The sequence below is a fragment of the Thamnophis sirtalis genome, unplaced genomic scaffold (assembly GCF_051295495.1).
Source record: "Thamnophis sirtalis isolate CommonGarterSnake01/CBP01778 unplaced genomic scaffold, rThaSir2_p1.2 scaffold_1, whole genome shotgun sequence".
In the NCBI taxonomy this organism is placed as follows: Eukaryota; Metazoa; Chordata; class Lepidosauria; order Squamata; family Natricidae; genus Thamnophis; species Thamnophis sirtalis.
The window spans coordinates 31,561,362-31,581,803 of record NW_028261381.1 but is presented as its reverse complement, the minus strand read 5'-3'; the positions used below and the strand labels follow the sequence as shown (position 1 = coordinate 31,581,803).

At 38.8% G+C, this 20,442-nt stretch overlaps 1 protein-coding gene and 1 long non-coding RNA gene across 2 annotated transcripts in view; one reads left to right on the top strand and one right to left on the bottom strand.

Moving 5' to 3' along the window:
• CCDC148 (coiled-coil domain containing 148) overlaps window positions 1-18,239 on the bottom strand; it is a 146,607-nt gene extending 128,368 nt beyond the window's left edge. Inside the window, exon 1 of the mRNA XM_014053361.2 lies at window positions 18,171-18,239. The gene's annotated coding sequence lies outside the window, so the exon portion shown is untranslated. The remainder of the gene's footprint in view (window positions 1-18,170) is intronic.
• The window catches only part of LOC148049366 (uncharacterized), a 41,758-nt gene that overhangs the window by 17,605 nt on the left and 3,711 nt on the right, over window positions 1-20,442 (top strand). Inside the window, exon 2 of the long non-coding RNA XR_015696034.1 lies at window positions 199-365. This is a non-coding gene — a long non-coding RNA (uncharacterized LOC148049366). The remainder of the gene's footprint in view (window positions 1-198; window positions 366-20,442) is intronic.

Here is a 20,442-nt window from a genome sequence, read left to right as displayed (position 1 = left end):
CTATTCCATGTGTTATTTATATGGTGTCTTCCTATTGATTGATTGGGATGTTAATGGTTGGCTATTGGCTGTTGTTTCCTTGTGCTGCCAAGTCCTTGGTTCCTAAATACCTGATAATCTGGTAGTAAATCAGCACTCTTGTTGATTGACAAGGGGCCTGTTTCCCAGACTTCAATCATTCCTCTGGTTATCTTTAAGTTCCCTGAAGATGGGTCCAGCAAGAGTCCAAAAGCTTTGAAAGCTAAACCTCTGATCCTGGTGACTGACACAGATTGGATCCTGCAACATTATTCTGGGATACATATATTTGCCTTCATTCGTGAAACATCTTTATCTTGCTGTTCCTTCCATCAACTTATCTTAAAGTAATCCAAGATTATGTTATCTAGACTTTATTCTTGCTGAGAGTGATGCTTATCCTAGAACTGTTTAGCAGAAAGGTCCTTTGGACAAACTATCTACTACTAACAGCATACATTCTTTCTCTTCTCTCATATATTGGATTTCCTTCTCTTATTGTTTCTTAGCCTCTCCCTATATGGTTTTCCCAATTGCAATGTATGGTTGTGAATGTTGGACCATCAGAAAGGCTGAGTGCCAAAGAATTGAGGTCTTTGAACTATGGTGTTGGAGAAGACTCCTGTGAGTACCTTGGACTGCAAGGCCATCAAATTGGTCAGTCCTAGAAGAGATCAACCCTGACTGCTCTTTAGAAGGCCGGATCCTGAAGATGAAACTCAAATACTTTGGCTACCTAATGAGAAGGAAGAACTCACTGGAGAAGAGCCTAATGCTGGGAAAGATTGAGGGCAAAGGAAGAATGGGATGACAGAGAATGAGGTGGCTGGATGGAGTAACCAAAACAGTAGATGTGAGCTTAATTGGACCCCAGAGGATGGTAGAGGGCAGGAAAGCCTGGAGGAACATTGTCCATGAGGTCGTGATGGATTGGACACGATTTCACAACTAACAACAACAATATGGTGCAACATGCTGCTTAACCTGAAAAGGAAATAACACAATCGGCATAAGAGTTGAAGTGGGAGGGGCAGGATTCTTATACCAGATACAGCCATTTTCTAAACAAGAGGTTGATGGCAGAAAGTTTCATAGGCGTGAAAAGAGCATCCTAAATTCTGTTAATTTGAAATGCTGGGCCCAAGACTTGAATTTTATAGCAAGTTTCTCTTGACCAATATCATAGTGGAAGCCATGCTGACAAAATATGGTTTTTGATAAGTTAGATTTATTTCAAAAGCTTTCAAAAAAGAATCTGGTAACTATTGAGTGCAAAACGCAAGCCATATTTATAACAGAAACAATGTGTGCAACCAGCCCTGCAGGTTTTTCTCCAATCCTTGTGAAGTAACAAGCTGGGAACTCTCGCTTTTGGGCAGGAAGAAAGTCAGCCTCTTTGTCTTTTTATAGCAGAGATTTTCCACCCTGGTGTTGACATACCTAATATGGTTTTCTGTGCGCTACTATATTTCTTTATATGTATAAGTTCCTAATTCTATGCATTCAAATTACTTGTCTGACCTTTCTTGCATCTTCGTGGAAATGCAGAGCTAACAGGTAGTTTTATAGCCACGCCTGGTACAGAACCTTGACAATTGGTGCATTTCCACATAGCTGTCATTACTTGGGTAGCATGCCATCTTTCCACTCAACTTTCACTTATTTTTATCAGAGACTGGTGGAGATGAAAACTGTGTCCTGTACTCTGACTTCTGCAGGAGAATTGGTATTCTACACTGAAAAGCAAATCTATACAAAAATGAAGCTGATAATATAGTTTTGATGAAAAGCATGGACTTTATATACAAGTCAATGCCTCCTACTCCCTCCTTCAAGTTAATGAAGTGAGCTAACTGCTTATGGAGCTAAGGAAGCTTTTTTGCATATATGGTCTAGGTCCTTAATGGCGAACCTATGGCACACGTGCGTGCGCTTGCGTGCTGATTTTTGGTGGTTTTTCATTCTCCAGAGGATTCCCTAAAGCCTCCAAAGGACGAAAAACAGCCCAACACAAACCAGAAATGAGGAGAGAGCTGCCTGCACGAGGGAAAGACAAGCGGCAAGGAAAGAAGAAAATAGGCTTCTTTCCCTTTTGCTGGCTGCTCTGTTTCCCCACCGACCTCCATGCTACTAAAGAGAATCCTGCCTGATCGCTGGAATCCAAAGGGAAATGAGGAGAGATCTGCCAGCAAGGGGGGGGGGGATAGAGACAAGCACCAGGCAAGGAGAAAAAGTGGCAGGTGACTGCTCTGTTTCCCCCCTCCCCCGTGCCTGATCACTAAAATCCAATTCTTTCCTTGCCGCTTGTCTCTCTCTCCCCCCCCCCCCGTGCAGGCAGCTCTCTCCTCATTTCCTTTTGGATTCCAGCGATCAGGCAGGATCCCCTTTAATAGCATGGGGGAGGGAGGAAACAGAGCAGCCAGCAAAAGGGAAAGAAGCCCCTTTTCTTCTTTCCTTTCTTTCCCCCCCCCCCCCCCCCGTGCAGGCAGCTCCCTTCCTCATTTGTCAATTGACTGTAGTGCCCAGGATCCTCTTTGATGGGAGGTGGGGGTGGATTTAGCAACCGGACTCACACCTGCCAGAGTAAAAAGGGACCAATCTTTACACAGGAGAATGATAAGGGAAGGTTTTTTTGATGGAGGAGCACACTTCAGCATCCTTCACCCCCCCACCCCGGTCTCTGCCCATTTGTGGCAGAGCAACTTGTCCCCTCACTAGGTGTTAGCCAAGGGGAAGCAGCCAGAGCAGGGAGTGGCAGGGAAGCCTTGTGCAAAAATGCGCGGGCCACAGAAGTGGGGGGGCATTAAGTTATGTGGGTGGGCACTCGAGTGCATGTTTTTGGCACCCGAGGTGAAAAAGGTTCACCATCACTGGTCTAGGTTTTCCTTGGCATCTTCTTATAACTTATATAGGTAGTCCTCAACTTATGTCCACAATCAACCCTAAAGTGTCTGTTGGTAAGTGAGACAGTTGTTAAATGAGTTTTGCCCCATTTCACGATCTTTCTTGCTGCAGTAGTTAAGTGAATTACTGCAGTTGTTAAGTTAGTAAAATGGTTGTCAAGTGAATTTGGCTTCCCCATTGACTTTGCTTGTCAGAAGGTTGCAAAAGGTGAACACATGACCCCAGGATACTGCAACCGTCATAAATCTGAGTCAGTTGCCAAACATCTGAATTTTGATCACATGACCAAAGGGATGCTGCAATGGTTTTAAGTGTGAAGAACAGTCGTAAGTCACTTTTATCAGTGCCACTGTAACTTTGAACGGTCACTAAACAAACTGTTGTAAGTCAAGGACTACCAGCATGTTTTAAAATATATAAAATACATGTGCACTACATAAGGCACCTCTTTCCTGCCTCATTGATTTGAACAGTATATTTAATAAAGAACGTGAGATAGGTTTGTATTCTTTGAAAGATACAAGAGGATTCATTTTAGATTTAAATAGCAATAGCAATAGCAGTAGACTTATATACCGCTTCATAGGCCTTTCAGGCCTCTCTAAGCGGTTTACAGAGAGTCAGCATATTGCCCCCAACAATCTGGGTCCTCATTTTACCCACTTCGGAAGGATGGAAGGCTGAGTCAACCCTGAGCCGGTGAGATTTGAACCGCTGACCTGCTGATCTAGCAGTAGCCTGCAGTGCTGCATTTAACCACTGCGCCACCTTGGCTCTAAATGGATGTCCTGTTAATGAACTAACATTATGGCAATCTGCAGTATGAGACTTGCGCTACGACAGATTGAATTTGATTTTGTTTAGCATGTTGTGTGAACCCAGTGTGCCCGATAAAACAAGCTTATGGCTTAGTAGTGCTATGCAAGAAAAGAAACTATTGGTTTATAGGTTAATGAACAATTGTTAAATAAAACATGGCTTAGCATAATGTTCTATGACTCACACTCCAATCAGGAACAGATTTTTAAACTGGAGGATTATTTGGCAATCAAAATACTAAAGCACCCCTACAAACAAATGATTTACAATAATTATTCTGAACATACACGAGTTATCTATTTTAAAGGGTATAAATTACATTGAGAAAGGTAATCAACACTTTACCACTTTTCTCCTAAACCACATTGACAGAATCACTGAGATTTATATTTTATGTTGGTTATGTATCAGGAATGGTGTCAGATTTTGGCTCATTGCTTTTCTTGCTCTGAACCTCAATCAGCCAATTCACAAAACCCAGACAATGCCCAAATACTTTTGAATGTAACACTGTTATTACAAATATCTTAGATTAATGACTTTTTTTCCTTTTTATGACCCTGTAATCCCAGGGTGTCAAACTCGCAGCCCACGGGCCAGATGCAACACACACTAGCCATGTCCACCCCCAGTTTAGCAAAGGGGGGGGCAATATATCATGTGACGACAATATGACAATGTGAGTTTGACACCCCGGCAGTAATCCCTTTTTATTAGGGTGGAGTTGGGGCAACTGAATGGAAGTGAGTGTTTACTGACCAGATGCCCTTCCTGACACCTACATGGAGTTCGCAGCAGATATTTTCTCTTTGTATTCTGATAGAGAAACATTTATTGCTGCCTAAGATTGAACTCTCAACCTTCCGAGTGGAAACAAGTGTCTTTACTTGTAGGCCACTGTGTTGCTCTATGTTAAATTAATGATATAATTGCTTAAAAAATAATGTCTCTTGTCAATTGGATATATAATTTTGAACCTCTTATTGGAACATATATTCAGCAGATTGCACCCAAAACTACAATTAGAATATGGCACTCTAATTTCTAACTATTAAAGTATTGTATAATTTTTGCATATTAGAATAGGGTGGGTTCCCTTTATACATACCTATTTAATATAATCTACAAGGTATGTTTTTTCACCCAGATTTTTAAGTTTAAGGATTTTTCCACAAGTATATTATTGCAACATGTCAGAACAATTCATTGTTTCTGATCTGAATTATTCATAGTTGCAAATACTGTTATTGCATCAACTTGTTTAGGATGGGGAAAAAGAGAAAACAGAACAAAATTATATGTTTCCAACAAATGCAGCTCTCTTTTTGAAAGGAACTAGGAAAGATAGTTGAACTATGTAAACTAGTTAGATCTCTTCAAGAATATTACAATTGTGCAACATTCTAGCTTTACTATTCTTAAACAAAAAGGAATCTTTCAAGTTAGCTTGTGGGGGTGGAGATGGAATCAGATTATCACTTTATGCCAGATATCTATGGCAGTATGTTAAAATAAAAACGACCTCACATAAAATTGTCATAGTGTCTGAAAAATGTGCCACTCTAAAATATTATTTTAGGAAAGAGCCAGAATCAAACTGGGAATAGAACCAAGAATAGAAAGTAAGTGAAATTCAATCACTTAAAAAAACAACAACCTGGGATAATGAAAAAGTTATCAAATTTAAAACAAAAACTATAGTATGAAAACGTGATCAAGAATGATTTGGATCAAGACATTGTATTTCTTTAACGCTATGAGTTGGGGAAAGCGCACTATTGTGATTGAAACACAAGTTGCCTTCAGCAAGAAATAGCAGTGAAGACATTCCCACAACAATGCTAACTAAACTTTCAGTCTTATTGCATCAAGCAGACCCCCAAAAGTTACTTTAAATGAACGTTGTAATGGACTTGTTGTAGAATACAACAAATGTTACAATAAATTTGCAAGGGTAAAAATGACACCGTATTTACCAATTATGATGCTTATTGACTATGTCACACATCTACAATGACATGCATATATTATCATATCAATCTATAACATATATGTTATTATCATATCTCAATATGTAAGGTACATATTTCTTCATAAGGCAATGCTGCATAGTGAACAGAACCTTCTTATTTATCTCACTGTGCACACTTCTTATTGTATACTTATTTACATATAGTTTATAATACAAGAAAATGAAAGCGTGTGGGCATGCTTTAGTGATACCAAATTACAAAGACTGTGTGTCACAAAAATGCTAAGAAAATCCAGTGCATAGGAGAAAATATTCTGAAATGAATTAATATGGAAGCATTACCATTTAAACATTGCACTCACAATGAAGTAAACATTTGCATGGCTACTTATTTTCTTTGCAATCATTGATTAACCAGTATCATAGAGTAGGTATCCCTTTAGGAGCCTAACTCTTTCAAATTCCAAAAGTAATAATGTAGATAATTACCAGGGAGGGAGGGAGCAACCTAGTTTCCTATAGAGATTTGTGCCAGTAACTCCAATGGTATTCCTACTGGCATATTTTTTGGTTGCTAGAAACAAGTCCAAATCAGCTGAAAAATAAACGGTCTTTCCCCAGCCAAGAAAAATACTTGTGAATGAATGAATGAATGAATGAATGAATGAATGAATGAATGAATGAATGAATGAATGAATGAATGTATGTATGTATGTATGTATGTATGTATGTATGTATGTATGTATGTATGTATTGACCATCCATCTTAATATTGTAAACTGCCCACAAGGTTAGTCTGGGCAGTTTACAATGTCAAAAAGATTTTTTTTTAAATTGCAAAATCTATACACAATATGAACTAAATAATAAAAGAAGACAAATACTCAACACTAACTAAAAGTTGGGAAGGGAGGGAGGCAATAGGATGAACAGGGGGCATCTGTTATTTGTCCATCAGCCACCCTCAATGTGAAACCCTCTCCACTACAGCCCCAAGTCGACTGGCAGAATCAGGTCTTTAAGCTCTTGTGGAAGGTCAGAAGGGTTGGAGCCGACCTCACCACCATCAACCCCCGGGGACAAGATGGTCCAAAGGGAAGGAACAATGGCAGAAAAGACTTTCCTTTCCTCTGGAGCCTGCCCATCAGCATACCCTAGCCCCGGGATGGCGAACCTATGGCACGTGTGCCACAGGTGGCACACAGAGCAATTTGTCAGGGCACACAAGGCGTTGCCCTATCGGCTGGCCAGCACACATGCGCGTACTGGCCAGCTGGGTTCAGCCTTTTCTAAAGCCATTTTTCACCCTCCCCAGGCTCCAGAGGCTTTATAGGCGCCTGGGGAGGACGAAAAGAGCCTCCCCGGAGGCCCTCCAGAGGCTTCAGGAGCTTCCCTGAAGCCTCCGGAGTGCAAAAAACTGGCCCTATGGGCAAACCAGAAGATCGGGAACAGAATTCCGGTTTGCTTATAGGGTCGGTTTAAGCCCTCCGGAGGCTTCAGGGACCTTCTGGAGGCTTCACTGAAACCTCTCGAGGGCTTAAACCAACCCTACGAGCAAACCAGCCTCTGGAGGGCCTCCGAGGAGGGGCTGTTTTCGTCCTCCCCAGGCTCCTATAATGCAAAAGAAAACAAGCTTAATTTGGGGTTAATGTAATGTTTATTCATCCATATAGTCTTGATGCCTTCCTAGATAGCCGATACTACTTGACACAGCAGTGTCTGAATCTCTGAAATTGTCCTCAAGGGCAACTTTAAACCCTTTTTATAGTGATCCAAGGTGATGAAAGCAAGGATAGTGGGTATTACTCATGTTCTACAATTAGAGTGCAGGTATTGAAAAAAATAGTAGTACCATCAGCTAGGGCAACGATGGCGTTCCCCCCACTTATGGCACGCGAGCCAAAAAAGGTTCGCCATCGCTGCCCTAGCTGATGGTACTATATTTTTCAATACCTGCACTCTAATTGTAGAACACGAGTAATACCCACTATCCTTGCTTTCATCACCTTGGATCACTATAAAAAGGGTTTAAAGTTGCCCTTGAGGACAATTTCAGAGATTCAGACACTGCTGTGTCAAGTAGTATCGGCTATCTAGGAAGGCATCGAGACTATATGGATGAATAAACATTACATTAACCCCAAATTAAGCTTGTTTTCTTTTGGCTTAGCATAACATGCATGTTGGGGAAGCTTCTAAAAGAAGATTTACAGTTTAACATGACTTATGGAATGTAGCCAACTGTGATTCATTCAGGAAACAATGGTTAAATAAAACAGAGTTGATTCAATACATGACCCCATGCTTGTATAGTTGCTATTCATCAACTATACAAGCAAACTAATTGTCTTCTGGGTTCAATTTAAATCTTTCTTAATCTGGTCCATCCAACATATTTCAGGTACAGCTCCCATCGGTTCCAGCAAACATGACTAAATATCAGGAAGATGGACAGGTTTTTTTTTTATTATATGGGGGGATTAATTTGGGAATATCTACATAACAGTCTTGAAAAATAATCTCTTCCCATATGAATTTGCATGACTATTGTAGCCAGAGACCATATTCCAGATGCCCATACCAAAGGAATCTTTTTTCTTTTTTGGCAGAGACAAGAAATGCAGCCAAGTCCTTCATGTGACTTGTCAGCCTCCCCTCTGAAAGCACCAGAGTGAGTTTAAAATATCAGTCTTCTTTTTTACAAAAATTGGGTGCCTCAGTTTGTAGAAGGGAAATACATTGATTTCGCCTATTAAAACACTTCAGCTGAAAAGAATCCTGGCCACCCCAACTTTTGAGCTCTGAACATGATATAACAGATATAATAGAAAGTTGGTGGCATGAATTCCATGACTAGTATTTAGCAACTTAATTAATGTTGTTCAAAAGTAACAGAAGCAATAGGGGGGAATAAGTTATACCGCATATACCCTGACATTCATTAGAGGTAAATCTGTCAAGCATAATCCTTCTAGGAAATTCTTGTAATTTTCTCCTTCAGGGACTGCAGTATCAGCAATCATTGATTTGATACTAATAAGAAGGGAAGATTTAGTCAAGAAAGTGGAAGAAACAGGGGGTACTGAGAAAAGTGACTATGTAATCCTAGAGTTATGGATTTTAAAAGAAACTAAAGTAGTTGAAAGTATATTTTGGATTTAAATAGGGATTTTTTATAAAAAAAATGGTAGCAATGGCAATAGGGCTCCGTGGCAGGAGAAGTTAATTGAAAAAGGAGTTTGAAGCGAGTTACCTGCTCCTAAAAATGAGATCCTAAAACCATTAAGGCAAACAATTCCAATAAGATAAAATGGAGGATAACAGAAGCAACTTAGGTAGCTGTATAAAAAGCTTAATGAATATCTGAAATGAAAAACAGCACACTTGCATAGTGGAAAGAGGTGCAAGTCATCCAGCATCAGTACATAAAGATAACCTGACTTGAAACAGATGTTATTAAGAAAGCTAAAGCTAGAATATAAACAGAGATGTTCGAGAATGTTAAGAATCTTGACTTGATCTGCTCCTATAAGAAAGTATGTATTGTATAGGAAAAATATTGAATTTCATAGAAAATTATCATGGAATGCCTATTTGCTTTGAATTAGTTTAAATATTCAGGATGAAATGAATTGCATCCTGGGACATTGAAGGAAGTTCCTAATGAGGTGGCCAAATTTTTATAAAGTGTCTTTGAGAAATCCTGAGAAAATTATTAACTACCAGTTGACTGTAGAAGGCAATGTTGTTCCTCTATTCTAAAGGGCAAAAAAAGAAGAGAAAACTACAGACCACTTTAAAGCAGATAATAAAAAGATATTTCTCTATACCTACCTGAAAATAGTGATAATTACCAATGTCAACATGGATTTTCTCAAGAACAAATCCTGCTAGTTTAACCCAAATTAAAAAAAATGAGATAAAGTAACTGCCTTAGAGAGGGAATGTTGCAGATTTCAGTTAAGCATTTGGCAAAGTAAACCATAATATGTGAACAGGATGGTATGACAATGAGATAGAAACACAGCTGTTCAAAAAAGATACTTAAATGTTGTTCAGTAGTATTTCTTTATCAAACTAGAATGACTTACTGTGAGTTACCACAAAGGTCAGACTTTAACCTGTCACTCATCAACATTTTTATTAATGACTTGAACAAAAAAAGCAAAGAGAATGAATGTTGAATCTTAAAATACGAAAAAGATATTCTGCTAGAAGGGAGACACACTAAACAATCATAACATTTAACTACTTTGGTGTAGTGATTAAGGTGCTTGCATAGAAAACAGAAGACAATGGGTTCTAGTCAGTGGGTTGCGGATTCCATCCCAACCAGTACGGTTGGAACGGGCTTGCTGGGTTCACATGGAGCGATGCAGTGTGCACATGCATCTTGGCGCGTCTGCAAGCCTCCGCGATGCTCCAGCTGCTCAGCAGAGCATTGCGCAGGGGCTGTACGTGCTATGCGCGGAAGCACTGAAGACATAAAAGGACTGTAAGAAGCGACAGCGGGCGGGTGGGTCCTCCAGAGCATCATATAGGAACAGTGTCCGGTGTTCCGGGCTGGCTCTGGTACGCCCATATTGGGGTGTACCACCTGCAACCCACCACTGGTTCTAGTCCTGTCTTAGACATGAAAATCTACCTTGGGTGACAATGGGGCAGTCAATTTCTATCAGCCCAATTTACCTCACAGATTTCTGGTTGAAGAGAAAATAAGAGGAAGGAGCATTAATATGTTGTGTGCCTCGAGTTGTGCAGGAAAAAAAGGCAGGATAAAAAAAAATCTTAAAAATATATTAGAGAAATTGATTTAAAAAGAATGGAATTTAACAGATAAAAATCCAATTCTTCATTTAAACATAAATTAATCATATACCTTTAGTTTGGGAAATACCTGCCTGTGATAATGGTGGTGAAAAAGATATTATGGTTGATTGTGAATACATAAAATATAAATGCATTTTTAGGGAGCATCTTGCTTCCAATTCATTAGACTAGATCCATTTTGCTATATGTTAATTGTTTCTACCTATTTAGTTCTGAACACTACGTTTAGGATTTAAACAAATTGGGACAGGTTCAGAGAAGGGCAAAGATGATTAATAACCAAGTCCTGTAAAGTATAACCTGGAGGCGGGTGGGGAAGGCTGGGGAGGGAGATTGAAAGCAGTCTTCTAGCATCAGAAATAATGTTACTTTTCTTACCATAAGAGGAATAATTTAGTGCAGGGGTGGGCAACTATGGCCCCTTTATGACCTGTGGACTTCAACTCCCAGAATTTCTGAACCAGCATGGCTGACTCAGGAATTCTTGGAGTTTAAGTCCACAAGCCATAAAGCGGCCATAGTTGCCCATCCCGATACAATGGACCAGAATAGTGATGGCCTCCCTTTCACTGAATATGTTCAAATAGTGATTGAAAAGCCATAAATCTTGGATGCTTTAATCTGGTTCCTTGCAATGAGTCCCAAAGATGGGACTTGATGAGTGCCCCTTGCAACTCTATGATAGCAGTAGCAGTAGCACTTGGACTTACTGTATATACTGCTTCAGTGCTTTACAGTGCTTTCTAAGTGGTTTACAGAGTCAGCCTAAGGCCCCAACAGTCTGGGTCCTCATTTTACCGACCTCGGAAGGCATGACATTCAGTGTAAAATGGTCCTTGAATCAACTAACTTGGCTCATTCCAGTGCCAGGAAATGGAAACCAAAACATGCTTTAATAGGAATAAGATGCATATAAATCTCTGCTATTCCTGTGCTATGAATTGTCATTGCACAGTGACATTTCATATAAGCAGAAAAATATTTTAAAATAACAAACCTTTTAATATATGTTCTGACAACAAACTACTTTTCTTTAGTATCTTTTTTTCAACTGACAGAATTTGCTTAGGTTCTTACTAAATATAGGAGTATAGTATTTATTAACATGCACTCAAAGTAAGATTTTTGCCACATAATTGTCAAGTTTACTTTTACTTTCTCTGTGTCGGAAGAAAACAAAACTTCAAATTCCTTGGTCATTTTTAGAAAAGAAAAAAACCAAGCTAAATAATCATCCTTCTGGCTCAGAGTATTAAAAAAAATCTCATTTCCGTGACTGCATCATTCTTGGATACTTATTTTCCAGCATTTTTCCTGTGCTTTCTGATCCTTTTGTCAGATTTAAAGGCCTGTTAATTGGTCTCCCCCACTGAAAAGTAGAGATGCACATATACAGATCCGCTGCCTTTGTTTTGTTAATTGACAACTAATACTACAGCCCAAAGCAACAATTTCCTAAGAGTTGTTTCAAGTAAAAATTAAAACAAGCTAAAATGTACTTGAAGTCTATCTTCCACCTAAAACTTCCCATGAGCTCTGTGGGCATCCCAGTAGTATGGGAGGTAAACTAATGGGTAAACTAAAGGATACTTTTTCTTAAAGTCAAAGAGTTTCACTCCAGCATAAAAATACATACTTCAGAATTCCTCTAGCAATTGCTGAGATTTAAAACATTTAAAAATACGAATTTAAGATAATTCATGAGGCAGTTATTATCCAAGGGGAAAACTGCCCTTTGGTCTTTGCTAATCTGTTGACTTTTCACGTTCAGTGACACTCAATACAAAATAGGATGTTGAAATATCTCGTGCCCTTTCTGCAACCTGAGCGATTTCATGGTAAGGAAATCATAGGGTCTCCTAGAGGTACGTAAGCTCTCTGGATTGGCTTCTTTAGCAAAACAGAGCATTTGAAACATCTATTGATCAGAGCAGAGGCCTGAAAGAGCGTGTCTGTGAGAGAGCAGAAGCTGCAGCCGCCCAGGTCTGCCAAACTGCCTTGAATCAAGCAATTCAGCTGCGTTTTTGTCTTTTTTACAAAGCCCCTATACAAACCATTTCTGCTGACCAAATGCATCCATTTCCGTGTTTGCCAGTGGTAGATAGCAAGCTTGTCCTTTTCAAAGGCTTAGTTCAAAAAAAGGGGGAGAGAGGAGAGATTTTCATTCCAGGCTGAACCACTGTGTGTACAGACCACGAGACACACATAATAGAACTTGTTTTTCAGCAAGGCACCACAGAATTGGGCTATCTGGATCCATAATCGCTTTCAAGCGTTTTCAAAGCGTTTATCAATATCCCACAATTTAAAAAAAAATATTTTGCATAAGAAACTCTGCTGCTTTAATCAACGAAAGATCTGATCTATAAATACATTCAGAGTGACAGTATCATATTAAAAAGTTTGCATGTTAAGCAGATGGACTAATCATACATCAATAAACTAGGAGAAACTGATTGCAGCTCCCACTGTATTCTCATTTCATTGAAGTTCATTTCCATTCCTTAAATAAAACAGAAACCTTCCCCCAAACCAGCTCTTTAGCTTTAATAGCACAGAAGTGGGGAAAAATCTATTCAATTTCTTCAACCTTCCCTCCCAGCATTCACAAAGTACAATACTAAATGTTGGTTTTCTACCATGTCAACACAGAAAACACATTAGGAAAAAAAGACATTAAATGAGGTAACAAAAGGGGGAAAACGTTCCAAATAAGCATAAGCGGGAAAAATCCTATAGATGAGAAAGGGTCAGCATAGTCCATACACCTGTTGCAATTCCATGTGTATTATCTAGCAAATTCAATCCAATTCACATGAAAGCATTGTTAATTTCCCTTGGTCAGGTATGGAGTGTATTCAGGTCTTTTGAACTGCTAGCACTCAGATGCCCAAGTACTTCTATGCAGCCATGATCAAACACTGAGGAAGTAGTGGAGCTCAGTATAATAGCCAAAGATGCCTACATAATTCTGCTGCCAGGGTAGCTACCCCATAGGCCTCCAGCAGCTGCAGCTGAAACACTCAGCTCTCTCTCTTTCTCTGCAGCATTTTTTTAAAATGCTGGCAGCCAACAAACCCCCAGTTGCCACCATCCATTAGCTCTTCAGGTCACTATCTTTTGCCTCCTTAGAGAGCCAATCATACTGTTGTGTAAAACTCAAAAGGTTATTGATATGCTCTTTCACTCTTTCTGTTATAAATCCACAGTTTTATCTACCAGTGAAATTTGGTTCAGTCTTTCAGCCTGGTACAGTTGCCAGCTAGCAACTACTACAGTCTGGCTCTCTTTGATGCTTAAGGACATAAGATTCTCCTGGATCAGATCCTGGACCATCTTGTCTATCAGCCTGTTCTCACAGTGGTCAACCAGCTGTACAAAGAAGTCCACTAGTCTCCCGGCATATGGCTTTCAGAGGCAGTCACAAGACCACCAAAGCTAATAGCAACTGATCCCTATGATTTCCAAGAATTGATCCAACGCCTTTGTGAAGCCAGCCAAGCTGGTAGCCAACACATCTCATGATAATGAAATTACATTCCAAAGTTTATTTATTGCATGTGTTTATATATAATATAATATTTATATATAATATTTATATATAATCCTTTTGTCTGTCCTGATTTTTTTCAATATTCAATTTCACTGGATCACCTCTGGTTTCAGTGTTTTGAGAAATGGAAAATAGCTTCTTGTCCACTTTATCCACATCATGCATAATTTTATACACCTCATGCCCTCTCTTGTTCACATACGTTCCAGATTAAAAGACCCAGTTGTTACAATCTTTCTTCATAGGGAAACTTTTCCATCCCCTTGATCAACTTACTTGTCCTTCTCTGAAACTTCTCTAATTCCCCTAAATCCTTGTTGAGGTGCAGTAGCCAGACATATATTCAATAGTCCAGCTGTTTTGAATTTACATTTTTAATATTTTTATATTTAAGAGAAAGCAGTATGCTCCATCCCATAATTGGGTAGACCAGGTTGCCCTGACAGACGGGTCTCACGGAGAGGGTGGGGGTGGGGAACCCACTTGGTACAGCTGTGGTTGCACCACTAATTTACATAAGGGTATTATGATAGTCAAAGGATGACACAGGGATGACTATGGTGGATCTGAAGGACATGACTGAATGGCTGATGACAACGATTATGATATTGGCATCTCTATTTTCAATATTGTTTCTTATTATCCCTAACATGCTGTTACCTCTTTTTACAGTGGATGCACATTGTGTCAACAGCTTCATTGAACTGTTTACCATTGTCCTAATATTTCTTTCCTCATCAGTTGCTGCTAGCTTTGATCCCATTAGTTTGTGTTAGTAGTTAGAACTTTTGGTACCAATGTGCTTCACTTTATATTTGTTCATGTTTAATGGTATTTGCCATACTGACACCCACTCCCTTAATGTGTAGAGATCCCTTTGGAGCGCTTTGCAGTGTCTTATTATTTTTATCACTCTGAACAATGTAATGTCATCAGTAAACTTTGCTGATCCATAAATTACAGCAGATTCCATATAATTTATAAATTACAAAGCAACAATTCTAAGACAGAATCCGGGGGGACCCCACTAGCTACGTCCCTCCACTGTGAGAAATATATTTACTCCTACTCTTTGTTATCTATTCTTTAGCCATTTGCTCATCCACAAAAGGACCTATCCATTTAGTCCATGCTTATTAAACTTACTGAGAAGTCTTCAATAAATCAGTGCTTTGAAAATCTAAGGAGCTGATATCTACTAGCTTGTCCTTACCCACATGTTTATTAACACCTTCAAAAAAACTCTAGAACACCCTAAAAATTCTAACATTCTTCTATGACCTTGAGGAAGTTCTTTTGAACAGACATTTGTCACAGACATTTTAAATTATTCAATCTTTGGAATCTGGAAGGATTCAGCAGCATATAACTTAAATATTAAATACTAATATAGAATATTTTAAAAGAAAAAAATATCATGCATAAACTGACCTTCAATTAATTGATTCAAATGATCACACCCTGTTATTTCTATCTCAATAGCCAGTACTTTCTAATAATGGCAAGGTGGACGGCTATCATTCTTATGCACTAGCAACATCCATCAGATAAAATGATTAAATCTACATCAGTCGCTAAAAGCAAAAGAAATAAAGTCACTGTAACAGAAACCTGCCATAAAAGTGCAATGTCTCTTGCATGATAAAAGAGTCCCTGGGCTCTGTGTAGAATTTGTTTTTGATAAATGGGAAGCAATGCCAAGATGTTTATCTAGCAGTAGCAGACTATTATCCCATGCCAATATTCCATTCCACTAACATCATCTGTTAAATTCTATTATCTGTTACTGATTCTCATTTTGGACCCAACTGCTTTTGGCTAAGATTCCAAGAACATTTATATGGAAATAAGTACCATCTGAATCAGGTCAATTCCACATAGTGTACTCCCACTCCCCGGTCCATTTAAACACTTTTGAAGTGGCTATGTGGTTGTTTTCCTTGTTTTAAACCTCAGAACCCACAGACCAGGCAGAGAAAAAGCACAGTGCTCTCCCTCCAGCTGGCAATTTGAGACAGCAAATAATAACACTGATTAGTGCCCCACTCCAAACCACTGTAGGTTCTGGAACAAAATCCTCTTGTCCCCCTCCCTAGTCTAGAATGGAGGAAAAAAATAGATTGCTATCAGTTTATCCTTTCCAGTCACAGAAGAATTGATTTGCCAGCAGCAGGAGGAGCAAAAGGGGGACAAACAAAAATAAATGTTGTCACTTTCATACTTTTCTCTGGGCTTCTGTGCAAGGAGGAAGAACTACCATGATATATAAAGAGTCAAAACAGGCCGGATCAGTCTTTACATTTTAAAGTTGAATCAGCAGAACATGGGCATTTGCTGGATCACATGGGGGGAAAAAATCTGAACAACTACTATGAAGAATGACCTGCAAAGCCATCAAGCCATCTTTCTCCTTTAAAGACCTGTGGACCGAATGCTGAAGTCTAAGGAATAAGGAGTTTGGGAACTTCTGCCAATGGGAAAGTATTTACCAATACTAACGCTTGTGCCTGTTCTATGAATTAATCCATAAAATGATTTGCTTGTGGCTTAACATGAAATACAAACATCCATTATGATTTAGTTTTGAATGCAAACTCAGCTACTGTGGCCTTTTACTAAACAATATTATATCTGTCTTATTGCTAGGTATGAACTCAGTCTGAATTGCTGCTGGATACCATGAAGACCTTCTAAAGGAAATATCTCAACAGCAGTTATGCTCCCATAACTTATAACCCTATTGCTCATTTAACTAGAATTTATTCAATTAACCCAACAAATCATGACACACTAAATAAGAAATAAATACTCTGACTAAAATTGCAAGCATCCTGGAGAATAAAGTGTTGGCTAATTGTTCCAATGAGTTGTGCTGACACAGTCATTGATTTGGTATAAGGCAAAGCCTAGGAAGAGTAGTACAGTATATAGCTTTGCTCAGGCAACTCATTACACAGAATTGTTTTTAAATTAAGCATGTCACACAAATCCAAAACTTATTTAGTAGAAAATATATCTTGATTCTTCAAATAGGTCAAATGAAAATTTGTCATTTTACTAAATGTTATATGCCATACAGCAATAATGCAATATAAAAAATACAATGTTATACTACATACCGCAGTTTAAACAATAATCAAATGTAGACATATCTTCATCTAAACCAGGGGAGGGTTCCAGCAGGCACTACTGCTGGTTTGCTCATGGGCACACTGCACGCGCATGCGCACTACAATAAAAATTGTTCTGCACATGCACAGAAGCAAAAAACAAGATGGCGATTCCATAGGCGCCACTCAGTGAACTGGTTCGTAGGGGGTGGGGTTGCAGTGACCCAGGCCGCCAAACCACTACCGGTTCAGCCGAACCAGTCTGAACTGGTAGAAACCCACCATTGATCTAAACCCTTTTTCCTGAAATGTGGAAGGCAGTTCCTGAGTTCCCTGCCCATCTCCAATTAAATAATACTTTTAAAAATACTTCTCCATTTCCCTCTGCCACCATTTTTCTCCATTATCATACGCATCCAACAGTTTTGAAATACAGGCATAGATGTACTTCAGTAAAGGAAGGGAAAGAATTAAAAAAAAGAAAAGAAATCAAAACTGTCAAATGATAAAATGCAGAATTCCTGCCATAGCCAGATACAGGCAATGAGATGTTTATGGATTAAAATATTTTATACATTCTTTCATTTATGAGATCCATTTTGTTATGCTGGTCCCCAAAATTTGATGGAGCAGAGTCATGTGTGTCTGTTCATGCTTACTTTATGTTAGAACAGTACGTGAAAGATGCACATATATTTAACTTACAATGCAATTGTAGGCACATAAAATTATTTCACTTTTTTCTCTATTATAAAAACATATGAACTGTAAAGAATAACAGCGCAGGGAGAGGTTTGGGTTGTTTAGTTTTCTAAAACATAAACCTCTGTAAAAGGCAAAAAAATAATAATCCAAAACCCTACGGTGCAAATTACTGCATAATTTTTAGGGGGGAAAACAAATGATATCTAAATTGGAAGAATAACATTGGCAAAAAGTGATCCTAATAATGTTTACTACTTACAGATATCAGAGACAGAGAATGAAGCAGCAACGCCTTTTCTATTTAGTGCAGTAAATCAGTGCCCTCACTATTAAGAGAAAAAAAGAGAAAGAAACATTTTTCCATTACCAACTCACAGAAGGCATGAATATAAATACGAAATACTAGTTAGGACTTTATGCAGTATATTGCTAGGAAACAGTTTTCTCTAGACACAGGAACTGTGGATAAATACATGTCTATATATGTGTGTGTATATGTATTTGTGTTCACATCAGTGGTGGGCTCCGGCTTCTTCTACTGCCGGTTTGCTCCGTTATGCGCTTTTGGCGCATGCATGCTTGATGCGCAGTAGGTAAAAAAAACCAAGATGGCGGAACCCATGGCTGTGCTGATAGAAATGATTCAGGGGCGTCACCGGCCAAGTTACTACCTACTCGGCCGAACTGGGCTGAACCGGTAGAAACACCTCTGGTTCACATATGAATATATTCACATATTCACATGTGAATACTGTATTGTATATCCATATACAGTATTCCTACATCTGGAGTGCCAAACTGGTGGCCTGTGGGCTGGATGCATCAGGTGCAGCTGGCCATTAGGGCACATCACGTGCCCACCCCAGCTCCGCAAAGGGGGAAAACTTCATGATATGTCACATGACGGCAACTTGATACCATGAGTTTGACACCTGTGTTCTAGATCACATAATTTATTTTTGTGTACCATTCAAAGTAATAGCCTTCTTTAGAAATATACCTATAAATGTGAAACAGAAACAAACTAAGCAGACATGTGGAAAATACCAAGATATGGAAGAGGAAATTAAAAGAATATAATTGGGACAAGAATACTGTCATACAGAGCTGTTATTAAGAGCAACCTTGTGTTGATTCTGCAGTGATGCCTAATTACCAACAGTTTGAAGCTAGAGAGAAATTAATGCTCAACAGGGTTCTAACTTTGATTCTTCCATTATTGCGTATGTGCTTCTAGCTTGTTTTTAGAAAAATGTTCTGCTGTAACACAGAATGTAACTAATGCATCAAAAAAGGAAACTATTTGCATACTTTCTCCAAACTCTTGGAAACAACACAATCCAATGCAGTAATGATTGTTTTTGCATGATATAGTGTTGCATGGCACAATGAACTACAAAGTAGTGACCAGATTTTAGCATAACATGTGCAAACACAACCCAAATTATTAGATTAAGATGCTTTATGTCATATTAAAGGATAAAATGTATTAAGCTGGCTATGGATAAGCATTCCATGTAAGTACTCCATATGTTTTAAATGTTTTATTTATTTATTTTAGTAGTATTTCTATAGAAAGAAAGGGTTAAGATTCAAGGTTTTAATTCCTTATCCCCAAAGTTTCTGTTTTATAATAGAGAAAAATTGCAGTCAGGAAGTAAAACTTTCACTAGGATTATAATATAGGGAACATAATGAAATGATTTTTTAATGTCTTACAGCAGTGGTGGGATTCAACCAGTTCGCACCTATTTGGGAGAACCGGCTGTTAACTTTCTAAGCAGTTTGGAAACCAGTTGTTGGAAGAAATCTCCTTTTGTTTTTTCCCCCACTTTACAGGGCTAATCCTGTAAGGAAGGCAGGAAGGAAACATTCTGATGTTGTTTCTAGCCTAATCTTTAGTGCCTTGCTTACAGAAACTGCTTCTCCGGGTAATCCTTATTACATTGTAACAGCTAAGGCAAAGCGCCCATCGATGTGAGTGATGATGAGTTGACCACGTGCACCCGGTCACATGACCACCGAGCCACACCCACCCAGCTGGTCATTAGGGTACTGAACTGGTTGTTAAATTATTTGAATCCCACCACTGTCTTACAGTCATGATCCGCAGCTCCACACATATTTAATAAGACACAATTAAACAAACCATGTCCACATGTGAGTTCAGATGAGATAAACCACATTTTCATTAAGCCCCAAATTTTAACCACAGCCTAAAATCATTATATATTTTATGCTAGTTTACCTTAACTACAGTCCAGAGAAATTTACCATTAGTTAACTCCCTCCTTTCAATTTCTGGATACAGAGCTTTCACAAGTAGATTTACTTGGGGAATAATGTGAAGCAGGAATAAAAATACACAGGAGAGTGAAAGCTAAGTCTAGGCTTTGGAAATGATAACTTTGACTATGACTGAACCTGCCTGTCTGCAAATGTGTACATTCTGTAAAAAAAAAAAAAAAAAAACTTCTGCAAAGATGGTTGCAGAAAATCTGCATGGCTGCTAAAAAGATGCAACTCCTCTT